Raw genomic sequence first — 21,496 nt, 5'->3', positions numbered from 1 at the left:
GCTGGCGTTTGCTGGCCGTTGTGGCCCTTGGCCGTCGCCTCCGCCGCTGGTGGCTGGCCGGCGCCGCCGCCAGCTGGCCGGCCACCATGGCTGGCCTGGCTGGCTGGCTGGCCGCTGTCGTCGCTGGCCGGCCTGGCTGGCTGGCCTCCACCGGCTGGCCTGGCTAGCCGTGGCCCTGGCCGCCTCCTCCTCCCCGCAAGACTGTACGACGGCGAAAAGTCACACGTCGCTGGTCTTCGCTGTGTCTCCTGCGCCTCCCTTGCACAACAGCATTACGAGAGGTAGGGGGCTGCTGTTCGCCCCCCCCCTTCATTAATGTATACGTGGGACTGGCCGGGCTGGTTTTCGCCCCCCCCTTCCCACACAGTGTTAACGATTAGTGTATTTCGTGGGGTTGGTCTGCGCCCCCCCCACCTCGACACACAGGTTTCAATCCTTTGAAAGCCTTTCAACACAGAGCTTTGCAGCATTTGTAGCCATTCAACGCAGAAAACAAAAAGAAAACAAACAAAATTTTGCTTACCTGCGATGCTCTGTGTGAGAGAGTGAGAGAGAGAGAGAAAGAGTTCTTCCCTTCAAAAAAAAATCTTGGCCCTCCTTCCTCCACACACTCCCTTGTGGAGATAAGGGTGAGAAGATTATGGATGAAAACCATCAAGTGGGCTCCGGTCCCCCGTTCGCGCGCGGACTCTCACGATCCCCTCGAACCACGTTCTGATACCAGTGTTAGATATCCGAAACGCCGCTACGGGCGTTACCACGAGAGGGGACGGCCTCTGACTCACCACCCAGACATAGAGGAAGAATGAGGATTGCCCCTCATCCCCCAGGCTATATAGTGTGTGGCCTGTCGTCCACACTAGCCTGGCCGCCCATGACTCCGCATGGGCGTCCTCTCCCACTGAACCACCCAGATATGGCCATCCGGTTTGCCGTCGGTCCACAGGCATTACAGCCTACATGACAGAGAGATAGAGCAAAGATCTTCTCCCTATCACAATATGCACAATCTTGTCAGCATATACAAGTAGTGCATCTAGCTCTAGCAGGTCAGTAAAAGATAGCTTTCTTTCCCACACTCACGACGACAATCTTTATGGTGCAGTGTCCGATGCCGTTCAACGGTATATCAAGGCCAAAATTTGACTCTATTATCATTTCTTTCAATACATCAGGCCTCACCACAAGCGTGACACATGGTGGGAAAGTTAACTTCTTCTATTAAGTGATTTGTCTTCTTTAATCACCCGATTCTACTAGAGAGTTTCGATTGCTCAATTTTACTTCAACTATTATCCGATCTAAGACTTCAATCACATGATTAGTTTGACCACATTCTACTTCAACAATCGCCCAATCCATGACTTTAAACATCCGATTCAATTATATATTTTTAGCAAAGTGACATATCAATCAGATCAGCATGTGGTGACTTCGTTTCAAGCTATTTTCAGTATCTCTCTTTCTCAAATTCTATAGTGAATTCAAGGATAACCATAGTCACAAATATCCTTATTGCTAAGGGTTTATGGTGGGCCCTGCCCTGGCATAATTTCTCCTACCACTCCTCAATGGGATCAGGGCCAATAGACCTAGTCTCAAGCACCTTATATTACTGGTCATCAAAGAAGATGAAATTAAAATGATGCATAAGCTTTGGAATTAATTCCTTTCAATTTTTCAATATATTCGTTCTTGAAAAACATAACTTTCTTGGGACACTTTAGAGACTATGTATCAAGCTAAAAATAATGCACAAGTTTCTTTTCTCAAAAGGTACTTCATAATGAGAAAATGTAGGAGAACGGGTCCATGAATATCACGTTGCAAGACCTAGAGAACAACTTCTCAACATTGATGAAATCATTCTTGACAAGGAAATAGTTAAAACATCACCCTTAATTATTTACATGATTCTTATCTGAGTTTTAATACTTCCCTCCGGCTTTCTTTTGAGAGGCAATGTAGCCCCTCTTACCTACCAAGAGAGCTTATTGTTTGCATGAGCAGTGCATCTATTAGTTCTAGCACTGAGATCGTGATCTTATCACCACCAAGGACAAAGGTAAGTAGTTCACCCTTATCTCTTTACATGAATCTTATTTGGGTTTCAATACTTCCCTCTAGCTTTCTTTTGAGAGGAAATGCAGCCCCTCTGATCTTATTATTTGCAAGAGGAATGTATCTATTAGTTCTAGTAGTGATTAGGGTCTTGTCATCAAGAAAAATTCAAACCAATCTTCTCGTAAGGATGATTCCAAGCCAAAGAAGGTTTACTTGCCGGTATTACAAGAAGCTTGGCCATGCACTTGAATAGTGCTGTAATTGCAAGCTAAAGAAAAGAAGAAAAATGAATCTAACAATTTATAGTGTGGTCCAATATGTGGACTCTATCTCTTTGGGAGGAAATCTTTACTTTACAACCATCATTTATGATTATAGCAAATTCAGTCTCACCCCATGAAAGTAAAATCAAAGGTATTTTCTCATTTTCAACATTTTCTTGCTTTGGTTGAGAACGAAACTGGCTTAAAAGTCCAAAACTTCCCTATAGATAGAGGGGAAAAATATTTATCTATTACTTTTAAAGACTTTTTGACACAAAAGGGCATTAAGCATCACTATACAACCCCTTATACACCACACCAAAATGGTGTTGCTGCTTAGAGAAGAATCAAGACTCTCATGGAGATGGCTAGATGCATGATTAAAGGTTAGTAACTTCTACATAAGTTTTAGATGGAAGAAATTTTTTGTGCTACTTATGTTCTAAACATGTGTCCCACTAAGCTTTGAAAACCATCACTCCCTATGAAGCTTAGTTCAACAAAAAACCTAAGGTTGTGCGAATGCATGTTTTTGGTTATTTGGCATATGCCTATGTGTGTTTTTGGCTATTTGGTGTATACCTATGCATGTTTTTGGTTATTTGGCATATACCTATGCGTGTTTTTGGTTGTTTGGCATATGCACGTGTATTTTTGGTTGTTTCCATGCATATTGTGGTTGTGCCCATGAATGTTTTTAGTTGTTTTTAGCATATTCCAATGTGTCAGCACAAAGCAGGGTGAAGCTTGATGTGACAAGGCTGTGAATGCATTTTTATTGGCTATAGTTCAGAAACCAAAGGCTATTGCCTCTATAATCCTCTTACTAAGAAAATCATTCTTAGTAGGGATGTTCTTTTTATTGAGGATTTTGTCTAACCTATGATGAGCCTATGATGGAATTCAATAAACATCCCTATGCTAATTCGTTGGACATGTTTGATGGTTTGTTATTAGTGCTTGTGTCTATTGATACTCATCAGACTTTGCCTACTAATCCTCATTTGTTGCTAGGGGGGAATGTTCAAGAAACCTCTAATCAACTGAATATGCAGTAAATTTTAAAAATTTGATGAGAGCAACAATGAGTCTAGGCTTATGCCTAAATGGGTTAGAAGCACCTTTTTGCACGATAGCAAATTGTGTGCTCTTTACAAAGTAGAGCTAGATACGATGCTAAAACCATCTCTTCAATAGAAATTATTGAGTTTTCATTTCTTAGTTCTCTACATAATGTAGATGAACATGAGTCCTTTTTGAAGAGGCTCAAGAAGATCCAAATTAAGTCATGCAAGATGAAATTCAAGCCATTCAAAAAAATGGTACTTGGGATTTAGTGGATCCACCTCTTAGTAAGAAAGAAATTAGTACTAAATGGGTTTACAAAGTCAAGAGAAAGGCTGATGGATTTGTGGATCTGTTATTTGCCTAGTAGCAAAAAAGGATTAATTATGATGAAATCTTGAAAAGGTATTATTGAGTTTGCATTTCTTAGTTCTCTACATGATGTGGATGAACCCGAGTCTTTAGACTCAAGAAGATCCAAATTGGGTGAAAGCCATGCAAGATGAAATTCATGCCATTCAAAAAAATGGTACTTGGGATTTAATGAATCTACGGTACCACCTAGAAAGAAATCTATTAGAACTAAGTGGGTTTTCAAAATCAAGAGAAAAATGTGGATTTATTGATGATAAATTCAAGGTCAAACTTGTTATAAAAGGTTATGCCTAGTAGAAAGGGATTGATTATAATGAAACTTTTTATCCCACTTCCCATATGGACACTATATCCGATTTGTTATAGCTTTGGCGACCCATCATTGATGGAAAGTGCACCAATTAGACATTAAAGGAACATTCTTGAATGGTGATTTGTAACATCATAAAGAAGTTTATGTGAGATAACCAATTGGATTTGCCCACAACCTAGTCAAGAACATAAGGTATGCAAGCTTAATAAAGCTTTATATGGTTTAAAACAAGCTCCAAAGCTTGGTACCAGAAGACTCATGCCTATTTGGTTGGATATAGATTTTAAAACTATCCTATGGAAAGAACTTTATATATGAAAAAGAATAAGTAGGATATGCTTGTTGTCATTCTCTATGTATATGACATGCTAGTGATAGGCACCAATGAGGATTTCATTATAGCTTTCAAGATGAACTTGCCTCAAATTTTGAGATGTCATATCTTGGTTTTTTACACTACTACTTGGGTATGTAGTTTATACAACAAGATGATGGTATATGCAATCAAAGTGTATCAAGGCACTACTCAAGAGATTCAATATGGAAAGTTACAAACTGTAGCCATATTTGGTAGTGATGTGTGTGAACATAGTAGGACCAACCACCGAGGCACTTTTCCCTCTTTAAGAGGTTTTCCTCCTGCCTAGTATACACCCATCCTGGGGTATACTTATCATCTTTGTACAACACACATTTATTATCTATCTATCATCTCATTGTGTGCTCCGTTGAGCTTCTCCATTGTGTGTGTGTGCATTCCAGCAACCTTGTTTCCAACATTTGATATCAAAGCATATGCTCCCCATCCCTATTGTTGTTGCCTACCCTTCACCCCGAGTCACATGTCTTCTTGAATCGAATCAAGGAGCCCTTCTTGGAAGAAAGAGGACATGTAAGGGGGGACAATGTTGATGAAGTATATCATAACAGTTCATTGTTATGAACTGTTATGAAGTATATCATAACAGTTCATTGTTGCTGCCTACTATCTTGAATGCGTTGCCGGACTCGTATCAAAAGTTTTTCTTCTAACATCAGACTCATGATGAAAGGCAATCCAAATGCCTTGAAGTTTTAGGAGTTGGTTTCTATGCTCTTGTAAGAAGAGCAATTTAGGCAAAACAGTTCATTGCTACCTACTGTCTTGAATGCGTTGCCAAAGTTTTATGGTTCAACTAGAGTTGCCCAAAAATTATAGCTTATGCACAGTCATGTATATGGTCCTATGCTGAGGACACCATCTATTGGGGCCTACCTCTATTTTATCACATTCATTAATGATTATTCCAGACATAATCGGGTGTATCCATTGAAATAGAAATCAGAGGTTTTTATGTTCTTTAAGAACTCTTTTGCTATGGTTGAAAATGTCTCTACATGTAAGATTGGTACCCTGCATACTGATTGAGGGGGGGAGTATATGTCTAAGGAGTTTCATGCATACATGGTTGATCATGAGATAAAACACCAATGTATTGTGCCCTATACACCTTAGCAAAACGGTGTAGTTGAATGCCAAAATGGGTCTCTCATGAAGATGGCACGTTGTATGGTCAAAAGTCAAGATTTACCTCATGGTGTCTAGCTAGAAGCAGTCATGTGTGGTGCAACATATGTTTTGAATAGGTGTCCTACAAAGGCTTTGCATATAATTACTTGAGAAAATTTGTACCAAGCTTGACGATAAGACTGTTAAATGTATTTTTGTGGTATTTTTGTGGGGTATAGCTCAGAAAGTAAAGGTTACCATCTCTATCATCCTGCTACTAAGCGGATTCTTGTGAGTAGAGATGTATTTATGGAAAATACAATTCAGCCCTTGCTTTCATGTAAAAAATAGAAAAATATATGTTCGCAGGACATATTTGACACTCTCCTTCCATTGTTCAATGCAGGATACATTGATGTAAAGCATTTGGGTACTCAAAGGAATGCTGAAAATTAGCCCACACAAGTTAAAAATCAACATGTTTTTCAGTCCATAGATCAACCTATTGATGAGGCAAATGTGGATGATGTAGTTGATGAGAAAAGAAGGGAAATTGAGGAGTCAAAAAGTATGCAAAAATGGTGGGTGCAAATATTACACGTGACAGTAATTTGGATGCTCCTTTGCCTAGTAGAATATGTCATAGGTCATGATCTTTTTGCCAGTTTATGTAATGAAGAGGAACCTATCTCCTTTGATGAAGCAAAGGAATTAGAACAATGGATGAGTGTTATGTAATCTGAATAATATGCTTTACTCAAAAGTGATACTTGGGAGTTGTCTAATTTATCTCATGGCTGGCAAGAAGGCCATTGGCACACAAAATCGGTTTACAAGCTTAAACGTAAAGTTGGTGGTAGTGTCGAGCGATACAAAGCAAGGATTGTTTGCAAAGAGTTATTTACAGGAAAAAGGAATTGACTATGGTGAGACCTTTTCACCCACATGTGGTATGACTACCATGTGGAGTGTCACTGTGTTTGCACCATATAAATGTTGGACTATACGTCAATTGGACGACTTAAAAACTGATTTTTGAATGGAGATTTACATGATGAGGTCTATGTATCTCAGGCTTGTGGTTTTGTTCAGAAAGTTCAAGAATCAAAAGTATGAAGATTGAAAAAAGCTTTATATAGTCTTAATCAAGCTCCCACAGCATACTTGGTTGCACAAGGTCTTTGTAACATCAATCCTACTGATAGTACCCTCTATATTAAGAGAACTGAAAATGAATTTTTGGTCATCATCCTATACATTGATGACATGCTGCTCAAAGGCCCTGATGATGATCATATTTAATCTTTTATAGCTAATTTACAGAGGTCTTTTGAAATGTCAGATTTTGGCCCATTGCACTATTACTTGGGCATTGAGTTTTGGCATCGTAATGATGGCATTGTTATGCTACAGACATAATGTGGTTTATTAACAATGAAGAAGAACCTATCTCCTTTGATGAAGTAAAGGAATTAGAACAATGGATGAGTGTTATGTAATCTGAAAAATATGCTTTACTCAAAAGTGATACTTGGGAGTTGTGTTATTTGTCTCATGGCAAGAAGGCCACTGGCACAAAATGGGTTTACAAGCTTAAACATAAAGCTGGTGGTAGTGTCGAGTGATACAAAGAAAGGCTTGTTGCAAAGAGTACTATCTTTAGAAGAGCTTCCAGATATTTGCCCTATTGTGGAGGTGTGGAGTAATGGCAGGAACCTTGGTCAGGTCTATATAGATGAAGGAGCTCAAATCTGTGTGATTACCCAATCATGTGTGGAGCAGTCAGGTTTGAGGGTGTCTGGGGTTTCTGGTTTTCGAATCAGGATGGCTAATCATCAAAAGGTAAAATGTCTTGGTATGATAAAGGAATTGGAAATTGAAGCTTTTAATGTCAAAGCTACTGTAGATTTTCATGTGATGCCTGCGGGTCTTGGTGCTTTTCCAATTATTCTTGGACGACCCTGGTTGCGAGTGGTGGGTGCAGTACAAGACTGGAGGTATGGGACCATTTCTTTGCATAATAAGCAGGGTAATAAAAAATCTTTTGAGATGCATAGTAGAAGATCTTTGAATGATGTGTGGGAGAGGCCACAGGATTCAAGTGAAGAGGAAACTACCACTACTTCTGAATCAGAGATGGATTCATCGACCACTGCTTCTAGTGGAGAAGGGGCAGATGTGGCTTTTCTGATATCAGAGCAAGAAGGTAATGAAGATAAAGAAGTGTATGAAGTGGGTGCTGAGGGGGAGAAGATAAAGAAGTGTATGAAGTGGGTGCTAAGGGAGAAGATACTATGGGGTCATACGAAGTGATCGAGGAATTACTGCAGCCAAAGATAGAAGTGAAGAAGAAGCAGGAGTTGATTGAAGGAATGCTGAGTCCGGATCTCTCGAGTGGACAAAAGGTTAGATATGTTAATATGCTGTCTCATTTTCCAGAATTGTTCATCACTTCTTATAAGGAAATTCGAGGATTTAAAGGGCCAGATTTGAGGATTGAATTGAAAGAAGGTGTAAAAACAGTTAGGCAAAAGCTTCGCAGGATGGGACGAGAACAAATGCAGGTCCTGAGAGAGGAAGTTGACAAGCCGTTGAGTGCAGGTTTCATTACACCAGTGGTGGATATACAGCTGAGTGGGTAAGTCCTACAGTGGTGAGTCCAAAGAAAGATGGCAGGTGGCGTATTTGTGTGGATTTCAAGCCTTTGAATGCTGCTACAAAGAAGGATTCTTACCCCCTACCTTTTTTGGATGAGATCTTGGATACTGTAGCTGGATATAAAAGGTATAGTGTTTGTGATGGGTATTCAGGTTATTTCCAGTTAAAGATTGCAGAAGAAGATCAGCGCAAGACAACTTTCATTACACCGTGGGGGTGTTTCTGCTACAAAGTTCTTCCTTTTGGATTGATGAATGGACCAGCCTATTATCAAAGAAGGGCAAATTGGGTATTATCTCCTTTTTTAAACAAGTTTGTTAAGGATTTTATTGATGATTTTTGTATATACAGCTCCAGGCAAGAGCATTGTGATAAGCTGGCTACAGTTTTTCAGCGTTATGATGAGTGTGGTGGTCAATTAAACCCAAAAAAGTGTTTTTTAGCTCAATCGAGGGTGAAGCTTTTGGGTCATGTTATTTCAGAGAATGGTATTGATCCAGATCCTAATAAAGTCAAGTCTCTTCTTCTTCTTCCTACACCAAAGAATACAAGGCAACTGGCTACTTTTGTGCAAAAGGTGAAGTATATGGCTCGATTCATCTCTCTATCTTCATAGTTGTTATATCCTTTGCAGCGGGCAGCAAAGCAGGATCCTTTGCATTGGACGGAGGAGTGCGAGGTAGTTTTCCAGAAAGTGAAAGAGGTGTTGGGAGCTATTCCTACAATGCAGGCACCTAATTGGGAACAGGTATTATATGTCAATCTTTCAGTAGGTGAGGATGCTATTGGAGCTATGTTGTTACAGAAGGGGAAAGAATCACATTATATGCAACCAGTCTACTGTGCTAGCAGAGTAAAACTTGCCAGAGAAAGGTTGCTATTAGAGGTGGAACTTGTTATGGTTAGTGTACTTTATGCATGTAGGCGGTTTCGCCATTACTTGTTGCCTCGCCCCTTTGTGTTTTTGACGAGCTACACTTTTTTGCCTCAGTTGATAAATGGCACAAATTTATCTAAAGCTATGATGAAGTGGGTGATTGAGTTGCAGGAATTTACTTTCTCATTCTTGGTGGAAGAGAGTACCAGGGCTACCTTAGCTGATCTACTGACATATAAGGAGAGTCCTCTTCTTATAAAGGAGGAGACCATCAAGAAGCCAGTTGAGGATGTGGCTGAATTGGTGAATGCACACTTATTATATTTTGATGGTTCTTACAGGAAAAGCCATGATGCAGCCTCAGGAGGTTTGGTGCTTTATGATCCACAAGGTTGCCTTGTTTTTAAGAAGGGTGTTAAGGTGGATGCACATAGCAACAATGAAGCAGAGTATCTGACTCTGGAAGTTGGATTGCAAATATGTTTGAAGCATGGTGTACACAGGATTCGCATTCGAGGAGATGCATTGCTCGTGGTAAAACAGGTATTGGGAGTTTGGAAGTCAAAGAATATGTTACTCAAAGAAATGTGTTTCAAGATTAAAGGGTTGCTGAAGGAATTTGAGGCATGTGGATCGAGGCCATAATGAGGAGGCTCATGAAGCAGCCTAGGGAATGATTGGTGAAGTTTTTGTTCTTAAAGCTCATGCATCATTTTATTGTGGCAGGGAGAATTTAAAGGATGTTGAGGAGTTTTTGTTAACAGGGATGATTCCTAATGGTATTGAAAAATCAAAAAAATATGGTTTCATCAGGAAAGCTGCAAGGTATGTGATGGTTGGTGATGCTTTGTGTTTAAAGGGAATTGATTTGATAATGCGACGGGTACCTTGGAAGGAAGAAATCTACAAAATTCTTAAGGAAAATCATGAAGGAGCATGCGGTGGACATTTTGCCTCAAAAATTACCTTGCATAAGGTATTGCAGGAAGGTTATGTATGGCCAAGTGTACATAAGGATGTTAATCATTGGTGCAGGTCATGCAAACAATGCCAAGCTCACAGTAGACGGATATTAAAGCCTGAGATGAGGAAGACAATTCTTGCTTATGATGTTTTTGAAAAATGGAAAATTGATACTGTGGGACCACTGCCTATTACTAGTCGAGGGAAGTGCTACATCTTGACTGCAGTTGATTACCTTTCTAGATGGGCAGAAGCAAAGGCAGTGAAACAAATTACTGCTAAGGAGGTGGCAAAATTTGTATATCAGGATATCTACTGTAAGTTTGGTGTGCCATTGGAATTGCTTTCTGATCAGGGTCCAGGTTTCAGAGTAGAGCTTATGGATTATTTGTGTACAAAAATGAAGATCAGTCTCGCAGTTTTACCACACCTTACTATCCACAGTGTAATGGCCTGAATGAGCGTTTCAATGGTGAATTGATCAAGATTTTATCTAAGGTGACAGAGCAACAAGGCAAGAATTGGGATCTGGAGTTGCCTGCTGCCTTGTGGGCATACAGGACAGCAATTAAAACTGGTACGGGTTTTACTCCATTTCATCTTGTTTATGGGAAAGAAGCCTTATTGCCTATTGAGGTGGAGATACCAGCTGTGAAAATGTTAGAAAAGATTTTGGAAGAACCTAAAGATGCCCTTAAAGAGCGACTGTTATATTTACAAGAAGCACAGCTGAACAGGGATAATGCTTTGAAGCATTATGAAGATATGCAGGCAAGGACACTGGAGAAGTTCAACAAGAAAATAAAAAGCAAAGGAATTATGAAGGATGATTTGGTATTACGCTATAATAGCAGGCTGGATAATGCCTTCCATAAGAAATTTCAAATTAAATGGGAAGGACCCTTCTTGGTGATGCAAGGATTTGCAAATGGCACCTATCAATTGGCAGATTTAGATGGGACTTTACATGCTTCCAGGGTAAATGGATACAGGCTGAAGAAGTATTATGCACGTTTGATGGTGATTGTACAGGATGCAGTGTCTGAGGATGTGATCTCAGATGAAGGGCAGTTTCTGGATATGAATTTAGGTCTTGAAATGCTTTTTACTACTGATCATGAATGATTCAGCAGGCTGGGGGTTGGGAAAAGTATGTCAGGCATTTTTCTGTAAAGATGTTTTGAGTTCGTGTACATATGGGATGCATGGTGTGCAATAAAACTTTGCCCTGAATGCCCTGGCAAGTGTACAGACAGAATGGCTTTGGAGTGAGTTAGTGCATGCAATTTTCTTCGGAACAACTGCTGGAGACTTGGAGTTTTTATTTGTATGAGCTTTTTAGTCGTCAAGAAGGTGTCTGAGATGTGTGTAAATAAGAGGTGGAAGAACATGAGGATATTAATGATGGGTTTTGATGAGCTTCTGGTGAAAATAATGTTGATATGCTGGTTTATGTGGAGAGAGCTCAATTCAGACTGTAAATGTTGAAATCCCTCAGGCAACGTCAGCAAAATATAAATTGCTTTTATGCTTGAGTTTTGAGAATCTTTCAGGTTTGGAATGGCCATCTTGGTATGATGATGCTAATCATAAGGCTATGGGCAACTCTCGCATAATTTTGGAAGGTTATGGGCTGGGTGTGATAATCCGAAGTACAAGGAAAAGAAGAGAGGAGTAGCGTGGCTAACCATCATTTTAATGCTCAAAAAAATTAATTAAGATGTAATACAAGTGGCCAATAAAACCAATGGCCACTTGTAAGTCTTTATGGGCCGCCACCTAAACCTCTAGAAGGCGTGAGAGAAGGGGCCGCTTCGAGGAGTAGGAGCCGGGAGTCAGGAAAAAAAAAAAAGAGAGGCGCCTGGAGAGTGCAGACACTAGAGGCGAGGCAGAAGAAGTGGTGCTGCATTGTGATGCTGGGAATCGCCTGGTAGCTGGTGCGAGGCGCGAAGACAGTTGCTTGGAGGCTGGCAGTGATTGTGCTAAGGATTTGTGGGTGTTCTGCAGGCGAAGAGGAGGTTGAGGAGTCTGAGAGAGAAAAAGAGACGTGTGTGGCCATCGCGTAGAGGAGGAGGACTCTTGGGCGCAACAACGCAGGTGACCGGGAGCTGTGAGGTTCGTCGTCGTGAAGAGGTGACGCTGTATGAGCTGCTGGCATTCAAAGGCAATGGGCTCGTGTGGAGCTGCTGGTTGGCGACGGGGGAGGCGCCCTGGTCATAGATAGAAGGCGTCAAAGGGCTGGCGACAGGCTGGTGAAGCCATCATGGCGAAGGTGACTGGGGCAAGTATAGTCCACGCTCACCGCACCAAGTGAGTGAAGGTGCTGACCGCTTGGCGTAGAGAAGCGCAGCTGCTGGTGTGCGCAAAGGGGAGTCGCCTCCTAGACGCCGACGTGAAGGCGTTAAAGGTAACTGGGGCAGCGGGACAGGCCGGTGAAAAAGTTAGGGAGAGCGGCCAAGAGAAAAGGAAGCGAGGTGCTCTTGCTGGGAGGTCGCCAAAAAGTGAGGTGGGCGACTGGAGGAAGCTGAGCTGCCTGTACAAACTGGTGAAGAGGCGAAGAGACTGCTGCTAGGGTGCTGCAGGCGGAGACGTGTATGGGTGAGCCTGCCATGTAGTTGCTGGCTGGTGATACGGCGGAACCAGAGAATAAAGAAGTGGCCGCTTCGAAAAAGTCAAGCTGCAGTACCTGGTGAGATACGAAGGTGGCCGACTGGAAGGTCAGACAGCAGGTAAAGAACAGTGGTCGGGTTTTTTTTCCTTTGGTGTGCACAGAGGTGGCTGGTAGGCCACCGTTGAGGCCTTGGATGAATTACTGGTGGTCAATTGAGAAGGGTAGCTGCAGGTGGAGACAGAGGGTCTTTCAGAGAGGCAAGCCGAGTGGAGCCAGCTGATTTGTAAAAAAGGGATCTTCTTTTTGCATTATTTAAGGATAAGTGTGCGGGTTTTCATTATCTTGCGGAATACAGGGTTTTTGAGGTATTTCTGTGTGGTGTTTTGAGAAATTTTTCTTTCCAGCTAGAGAAGCTGGTGGTGCCCCTTGTGCTTGTGAGTGTTCTGAAGGTGGTTTTTGAGGTATTTCTGTGTGGTGTTTTGAGAAAGTTTTCTTTCCAGCTAGAGAAGCTGGTGGTGCCCCTTGTGCTTGTGAGTGTTCTGAAGGTGGTCAGTCGTCGGCGAGCTATAGTGGCCTTCTTGTGTTTCTGAGCTGCCTCACCCCATACATCAACATGAATGGACTAAATCCAAACACGAAATGTTTCAAACTATTATAAGCAAACTCCAAATGTAGTAGGTACTCCTTGCTTTTTGCTAACATTCGCACACAAAGTATATCTTTTAACACTTGGTTGACCCTTTCTATCTAACCCTCCGTCTACTGTACTACACAGAGTAGTGTCCAAATTTTTGAAGACTTTCCTCCAAAAGTGACTATCGAACTTCTTATCTCTATCAGAGACTATATCTATGGGCAAGCCATATAATTTATATAGATGTTTGATAAACAACCTAGCTAACTCACGTGTTTTCATTATCTTTTTAGTAGGTATAAACTTGACCATCTTGGTCAACGGCGGTCAACCACTGCTGCCTAATTTGAATCATTCATTCTAGGTAAACCAGTGATGAAATCCATGGAAATACTTTCCCATTTCCCTTTGGGAATATCCAATGGATGCAACAAACCTCCAACCTTGAGGTGTTTACATTTATTGACCTAACACTTCTTGCATTTCAGCATGAAGTCTTGGACGTACTTAAATAAACTAGACCAATAAAATTATCTCTTGATTAGTACATAGATCTTTTGTATCCTGGGATGACCAACACTTGGACTATCATGACTTTCTATAAGAATTTAGGCCCGAAAATCACCAATAGCTAGTACGCAAACTCTACCCTTGTAGAGCTATTATGGAAATGTGAATTGTGGAATTAATTGTAGAGCTATTATGGAAATGTGAATTGTGGAATTAATTATGAAAATTATTTGATATTTTATGTGGTACGCTCATTTGCCGCATGCACCGGCCAAAATCCATCGCACCCACACTACTCTGTGTACTGATCTACTCACACCAAAAAACACAAGACAAATTAAATCTCGCTTATCCACCCATCACGATGCGACCACTACTCCACGCTCTCGTGCATAACCGGTCACGACCATGCGGAACATGAGTGTACCACATAAAATATCAAATAATTTCCATAATTAATTTCACAATTCACATTTCCATAACAAGAGCAAGTAATCATCTATGAAATAGTTTATACTTTTCCCCTTGAATAACTTTATCAACCCCAAGTGAACTACTGTCAAATGGTTGTGAAGGGTCAACCCCTGAGCTCTCCGTCTCGGTACATAACTCAAGAGCCTCGTCTAGTCACTCCAAACTAGCACTCACTCCTCTTCCTGCAGAAACCTTGAATAATCTCTCCGAACTAGTATGCCTTTCTAAAACAAGGGAGGTGGCTACCACTGTATATAAGTGCGACCACATACAACATGCCATACCTCTAAAAAACATGAATCATGATCACAGAAACCATGTAGTTACTTCAAGAGTTCACTCTTGAAGGTGGTGAAGCTCAACTCGTTTATCATTGCCATGCGGCTTAGCATATCCACCACTACTACATTATATTTACCTCTTTGGTAAACGGAGTGTAGGGTCAAACTCCTGTAGGATCTTTGCCCACTGAGCTTTTCTACCCTTTAACTCACTCTGACTCGAAAGCCATTTGAGACTTTCATGATCCGTTTGAAACGTAGCACCATACAAATAATGTCGTCACTTTTTTACAGCATGAATAATAGCAAGTAACTCTCGCTCGTAAGCCGAGTAGTTATGCTGGTGGGCAAGGTCAAGCTTCTTGCTCCAAAACAAACGGCTCATTAGGGTCCATAATTCTCAATACTAGTGCTGTCATAATGGCCACCTTGAGCTTCTCAAAACTTTTTCATTAAGGATCCCCCTAATGAATAGTTTTATCCTTTGTCCTCAACTCATCATTTGAGGGGACTACGATCTTTGCGTAGTCCTTTACATACTATCATCGATAGAAACCCAACATGCCTAGAAAAATTTACAGTTCCTCGAGATTTCTAGGTTCACTTCATTTGACAATCGCATCCACCTTGTTAGGATCCATCTATGTACCTTCCGCAGAGATAATATGGCCTAAATAATAGATTTTCCTACCAAATAAAGTCGCACTTAGATTCCTTCCCAAATAGCTTATTTTCCCTAAGGAGTTTGAACACTGAGCACAAATGCTATAAGTGTTCTTCTTTCGACTTACTATATATAAGTATGTCATCAAGGAAAACTACTATGATTTTTTCCAAATATGGACGTAAAACATTGTCCATCAGCATCATAAATGTCCATCATAAATGTCCATGGAGCATTCATCAAGTTGAATGGCATGACTAAGAACTCGTAATGTCCAAACAAGTCCTAAATGCGATCTTGGGAACATCCTGTTCCCTTATCCTAACCTGATGATACCCTGATCTAACATCAATCTTAGAAAAATACTTTGCACTGTTGATGAGGATATCAAACAACTCATCAATGTGGGGCATCGGATACTTGTTCTTAATCATTATCCAATTAAGAGCACGATAGTCTGTTGATCGCAGGAAAAAGGTGAGAGGGTCACCTGCTCACTGAAGCTTCCGCTCCCCTTGCTCGCGCTGCAGCCTGTAGGCTCACCCCTTCCCTGCCTCCTATCTGCCCTCGCCTATCCCCTACCTCTGCTCTTTAGCGCCCCCCCCCCGCTGTCGCCTGTGCCCCTCGCCAGTACTCATTCGTGCTACCCCCCGGCCTGTGTTCTTTCGCGTCCCCCCCCTCGCCTGTGCTCACTCGCGCCACCCCCCCGCCTGTGCTCTATCGCGCCCCCCCTCCCCCTGCTCGTTCGGTCGCGCCTCCCCCCCTCCACTGCTCTCTTTATTCGCGCCAGCCCCCCCCTTTTTGCTCCGTCTCTCTTCCGCCCCCTCCCTGCCCTTGTCGCCTGTATTTGTAATCCCCTCCCCTCTTTCTTTTTTTTCTTTTTGCCTCCCTTTGTTTTCTCCCCCTCCTCCGCCGTTCCTCAATCCGCCGTTTGTGCAGCTCGGTTCCTGCAAGGTTTTCCGTTTTCGCTTTGCCTTCGACAAAGCTTCAGACACTGATGGAGGCTCCTCCCGCCCCACCTCAGAGGGACTCTTCCCCCTCACCCGCCCCTGCCATCAGGCTTTCTCTTTCGTCGGAAGAGGAAGCGAGCCTTGCCGCAGAGGTGGAATGCCTCCAGGCACATTCCACCATCTGTCGTATAGTCAGCACTCGCCCCAACAGAGGGGAGATCCGGGATCTTCTCCAGGCCCTACCTTCTCGCAGATGTGGGCAAGATCCTAGACGTTCAGCTGGGCCGCGGACACTACCAGATCGAGTTCGAGATAGCCCAGAGCGTGGCCGAGGTCCTAGCCATGAGTCCCCTAGACATCAGGGGCGCTCGGGCCTTCTTCAGACCTTGGCAGCATGGCTTCGACCCAGCAGCGGGCCGAGCAGGGAGATAACCTTTTTCATGTCACAGTTTGCTTCCCTGGACTCCGCCACACAAGTACCTTCCGCTCCTTTCTAGGATAGGGGCATTGGTGGGCTCGGTGCTTGAGACTGGCCCCACAGTAGCTTCAGTGGTGGCTAGAGCAGCTAGCCTGCCTTCAGTCAGGGTTTTGGTTCCTGACATCTCCTCCCTTCCGAAGGTCATTCAGTTACCTAGGATAGGGGGTTGGATTGATCAGAGAGTGGAGTTCTCGGGGCTCCCGAACCAGTGCTTTATATGCAGGCAGGTCGGTCACCTAGCCAAGGCCTGCCCTCGCAGGAGACCCCGACCTTCACCATAGCAGCAGGCCCGCGATGGCCCCCGCCCACAGATGCGGCTCGGCAGGCAGCCTCCAGGACACCTGCTCAGCCCACGGAGAGTTCAGATTGGCAGCCTAGACAGGGGCACCGTAGAGGGAGACAGCCACAACAGCAGGCCCAAACAGCAGGCCCAGAGGCCGATGCAGCAACAGTCACAGTCTCAGCATCACTGGGTTCCAGTGAGAGGAACAGTTTTGCTCCCCTCTAGGAGGAGACCCCAGCGCAGCAGCCTGAGGATCTGGAGATGCCATCACCCCCTCCTTCACCCCCACCCCCTCCCTCGTCTCCCCCCCTCCCGCTGCCTCGCTTCCGCCTTCGCCTCCTCCCATTCCCAGTCTAGTTTTGTCAGCGGCTCCTTCCCCACCCCCTTCTCCTCCCCCTCCCCCTCCGGTCGCCTCAGCTCCCTTGGCAGTACCCTGGCGCTCACCTGCTGTCCGACGGGCACACTGAGCACCGTACTTGCTCGAGCTCCGCAGAGGAGACCTACCATGCCGATTCGGGCTTCACGGATATCTTCTATCTGCAGTCGACTGAGTAGGCTCGATGCTCGACAACGCTCGGAGGCTTTTGACTACTCCTTCACACGGCTTTTTGGAGCGGAGGGCCCCCATGAGCCAGCACCACCCATCAGAGTGCATGTGGTGATACCTCCGGCCCGAGGGGAGGAGGCACTTGATTCAGCAGTGGCCTTCTCCTTCCCTCTTTGCGGCACTAGTGACCAGGAGTGGACTTTGGATCTCACTCTTGGCATTTTGAAGACTCATGCAGTTGAGTTTTCTCACCATGTGAGCGATCTGGAGGTGACAGACGTGATAGGCCGACTCTAGGAGGTGGCTCACTTCTTTGATTCCGGGAGTGCGGATGCCTCCGGGGTTCGCCACTTAGTGGTTCGCATAGTGGCAGACCTAGCACGCGACCCTGGATATGTATGTATACACGAGGTTGCTCTCTCTGAGCGGAAGGCAGTCGCCATGGGACATGGCCACTAGCGCCTGATCCGAGATTCTTGCAGCACACCGGGTGGGCAGATTCGTAGCCGCTCGGATGGGGACTATTCTCCATCCAAGCCGCTTGCGAAAGCCCGCCGTATGGCTGAGACAGCCTCCACCTCAGCAGGTCATCCATGAGGATCATCTCATGGAATGTACAGGGCCTTGGCGGTGCACACTATGTACGCTATTGTGGATGCTTGAGGCAGGAGCTTCAGAGATGCCTGGTTGGGGGCAGTATTGATATTCTGATGATGCAGGAGCACCATTTGAGTGAGAGCAGGATTCGGAGATATGGTTCCATGGTGCCTGGCAGATGGGACACATTTTGGTCTGCAGGGTTTGGCCCCTTGGGTGGGCAGGGAGAAGTATGTATGGTCATTTGCAGATGCATGGCAGCAGGCCATTGTGGATCACGGGGTCATTGTGCCGGGTAGAGCACAGTATGTTATTCTGAGGATGCATGATGAGCTCTTTGGCGTGCTCAATGTCTATGCACCTAACCATGCTAGTGCCAGAGCAGAGTTCTGGACCCTTGTTACAGATGCATTGCCCGAGGCCGCACATTGGTGTGTCGGAGGAGACTTCAACATGCTTGAGGACCCGGTAGATAAGGTGGGAGGCAGTCATGTTACCGTGCACAGCACGGAGCGTGCAGCTTGGGAGCAATTTTGCATGACACTGCGGATTACTGATGCATGGCAGCATGAGGCTTTTTCTCGCTCTCAGGAGAGTCTTAGTTTCTCTCGGTCGGGATCACCAGGCAGGGAGGGACTAATCTATCACGGATTGATCGCTCTATGTGGGCGATAGGTTCGGGGAGCGTGGGGGCTCCGTTGGCATTCTCGCTGGCCAGTTATTTTGACACTTGAGGAGGGGACTAGGGAGACCAGCTTGCAGTTGAGGATCCCAGAGAGGATACTCACAGATTCCAGTCTTTCTGATGACATTGAGAGGATATGGCATGATAGCCAGAGCTCTGACTTGGATGCAACAGGCCAGTGTGCCCAGGGACTCATTGAGCTCATCTCTTTTTTGCACGTTGTAGCCTTGACACGGTTGGGAGAGACACGAGAGCGAGAGCATCGCTTGAGGCGTAGCCTTGCTTCGCTCCAGCGCCTTCAGGAGCAGCAGCCTACATGTGAGTGGGTGGCGTCCCAGATGAGCCAGGCACGCCAGGAGGTTAGAGAGGCAGAGGAGCAGAGACATGAGTTCTATTATCATCGCCAGGCCTCACAGTGGGGATGCAGCTTGGTGATAGAGTGACTGGGGACTTCTTTGAGATTACTAGACCCCGCCATGCTCGAGCAGGTGTACGCCAGCTCAGGAGATAGGACGGCTCGTTAGCCACTGAGCTCGGGGAGATTAGAGCCATTGCCACTGAGTTCTATAGAGACTTGCTCTCAGCGGAGCCAGCCACCGAGGCACGGGATGCTTGCAGAGACAGACTGTGTGGGCCCATGTATAGAGGAGGGTCACAGATTGTATGCGCACAGTTCTGGGTGAGCCTCTTTCAGAGGATGAGCTGGTTGAGGCTTTGAGGGTCCTTCCGCACCATAGTTGCCCTGGGGAGGACGGTTTGACGCCAGCCTTTTTTATGTGTTATTGGGACATTTTGGGGCCAGGCCTCCGTAGGGGCTTTCAGTATGTTTTGGACACTGGGGTGATGCCACAGAGCTTTTCAGAGGGCTTGATCTTTCTTATCCCCAAGGGGGAGGGAGTGTCTGATGATATTCGACAGTGGAGACCTATTACGATCCTCAATACTGGCTACAAGGTCCTGGCCAAGGCCTTGAGTTTGAGGATCCAGCCCTTCCTTGGGGAGTTGATTCATGCTACCCAGACAGGATTCGTCAAGGAGCGCAGTATCCTTGACAACATTTTCACCTTCTGACGGCCCGAGCTAGATTTCTCGACGAGGACCTGGTCGTTATGCTTCTCAACTTTGAGAAGGCATACGATAGAGTCGATTGGGGTTTCCTAGAGGGCACTATGCTTCACCTGGGTTTTGAGCCAGTCTGGATTCAAGGGGTGGCGGCTCTATATTCCTCGGCCCGTAGCTAGGTGCTGATGGTAGGAGGACCGGGGCCGAGTTTTGAGTTGACCAGATCAGTCCGTCTCACAGGGATGCCCTCTCGCCCTGTTTCTTTTTCTCTTCTTTGCTGAGGCCATGAGTATGTATCTGACAGCAGAGGAGGTTGGTTCCAGCTCCCAGCCCGGGGAGAGGACCTGCTCGATTCTGAGTTTGCTGATGACACGGGATTATTTTTGCATGGCTAGGAGGCCAATCTTCAGAGGGCAGAGCAGTCGCTACTGCTGCAGGTTTTTGGGACAGCTTCGGGAGCATTGATCAATTGGCGCAAGACAGTGGCCTTTTGGGGACAGCTTCGGGAGCATTGATCAATTGGCGCAAGACAGTGGCCTTTTGGATCAGTAGCGCTCCTAGCCCGGCATGGAGCCCAGACTCGGGTTTTTGGGACAGCTTCGGGAGCATTGATCAATTGGCGCAAGACAGTGGCCTTTTGGATCAGTAGCGCTCCTACTCCGGCATGGAGCCCAGACCCGGGTTTTAGATGGATTCCTCCTGGCACACAGCAGTGCGGTATTTGGGATGCCAGATTGGACTTGATTTGTCACCTGAGTAGCAGATTGCCCCGCTTCTTTTCTGAGTATTCGGAAGAAGCTTTTGTATTGGAGTACAGCTCAGCTATCCTTGGCTGGGAGGGTGTTGGTGGTGACAAATCAGGTGCTTCTAGCAACCATGTGGTACATCACGTCTTGCTGGATCTTCTCGAGCTCTTGCATCAGCCAGGTACAGAGGCTGATTAGGAACTTTCTTTGGTCTGGGCAGGACGGTCAGCCAGCCCGGGCTAAGGTTGCTTGGGCAGTTATTACTCTTCCACTGGCCCAGGGAGGCTTGGGCATTATAGATCCAATTGATCAGAGTAGAGCCTTAATGGGGAAGCTTATTGTTCGGGGGCTGCTCCCAGGCGCGCTGAGCCTTGGAAGGAGCTTCTTTTTCAGTGACTACAGGCTAGGGCTCCTCTAGCAGGGGGCACTTGGGCACCAGAGATACGATGGATCTTCATAGAGATGAGGAGGACAGGCCTCAGTAGAGGATGGGAGGACAGATTTGCCTTGAGCATCCTGCGAGCTTGGGAGCTGCTGAGACCGGGGCTTTCTCAGAGACCTCCTACTTGTGATGAGGAGTGGGCCAAACAGTCGCTCATATGGAGCCCCGCGGTACGCACTGAGTAGGGACATATGCTGGGCTCTCAGCCTCGTCTAGCGCCTAGGGACCATTGGTGGCAGGCCTAGCATGCAGTTTTGGAGACTAGCAGGCCTTTTGCAGCTTGGGAGCTGCTGAGCCCGGGGCTTTCTCAGAGACCTCCTACTTGTGATGAGGAGTGGGCCAAACAGTCGCTCATATGGAGCCCCGCGGTACGCACTGAGTGGGGACATATGCTGGGCTCTCAGCCTCATCTAGCGCCTAGGGACCATTGGTGGCAGGCCTAGCATGCAGTTTTGGAGACTAGCA

Source organism: Cibotium barometz, chromosome 27 (assembly GCF_041138505.1).
Source record: "Cibotium barometz isolate CiBa-2024 chromosome 27, ASM4113850v1, whole genome shotgun sequence".
In the NCBI taxonomy this organism is placed as follows: Eukaryota; Viridiplantae; Streptophyta; class Polypodiopsida; order Cyatheales; family Cibotiaceae; genus Cibotium; species Cibotium barometz.
Note: the sequence above shows the minus strand (reverse complement) of the source record.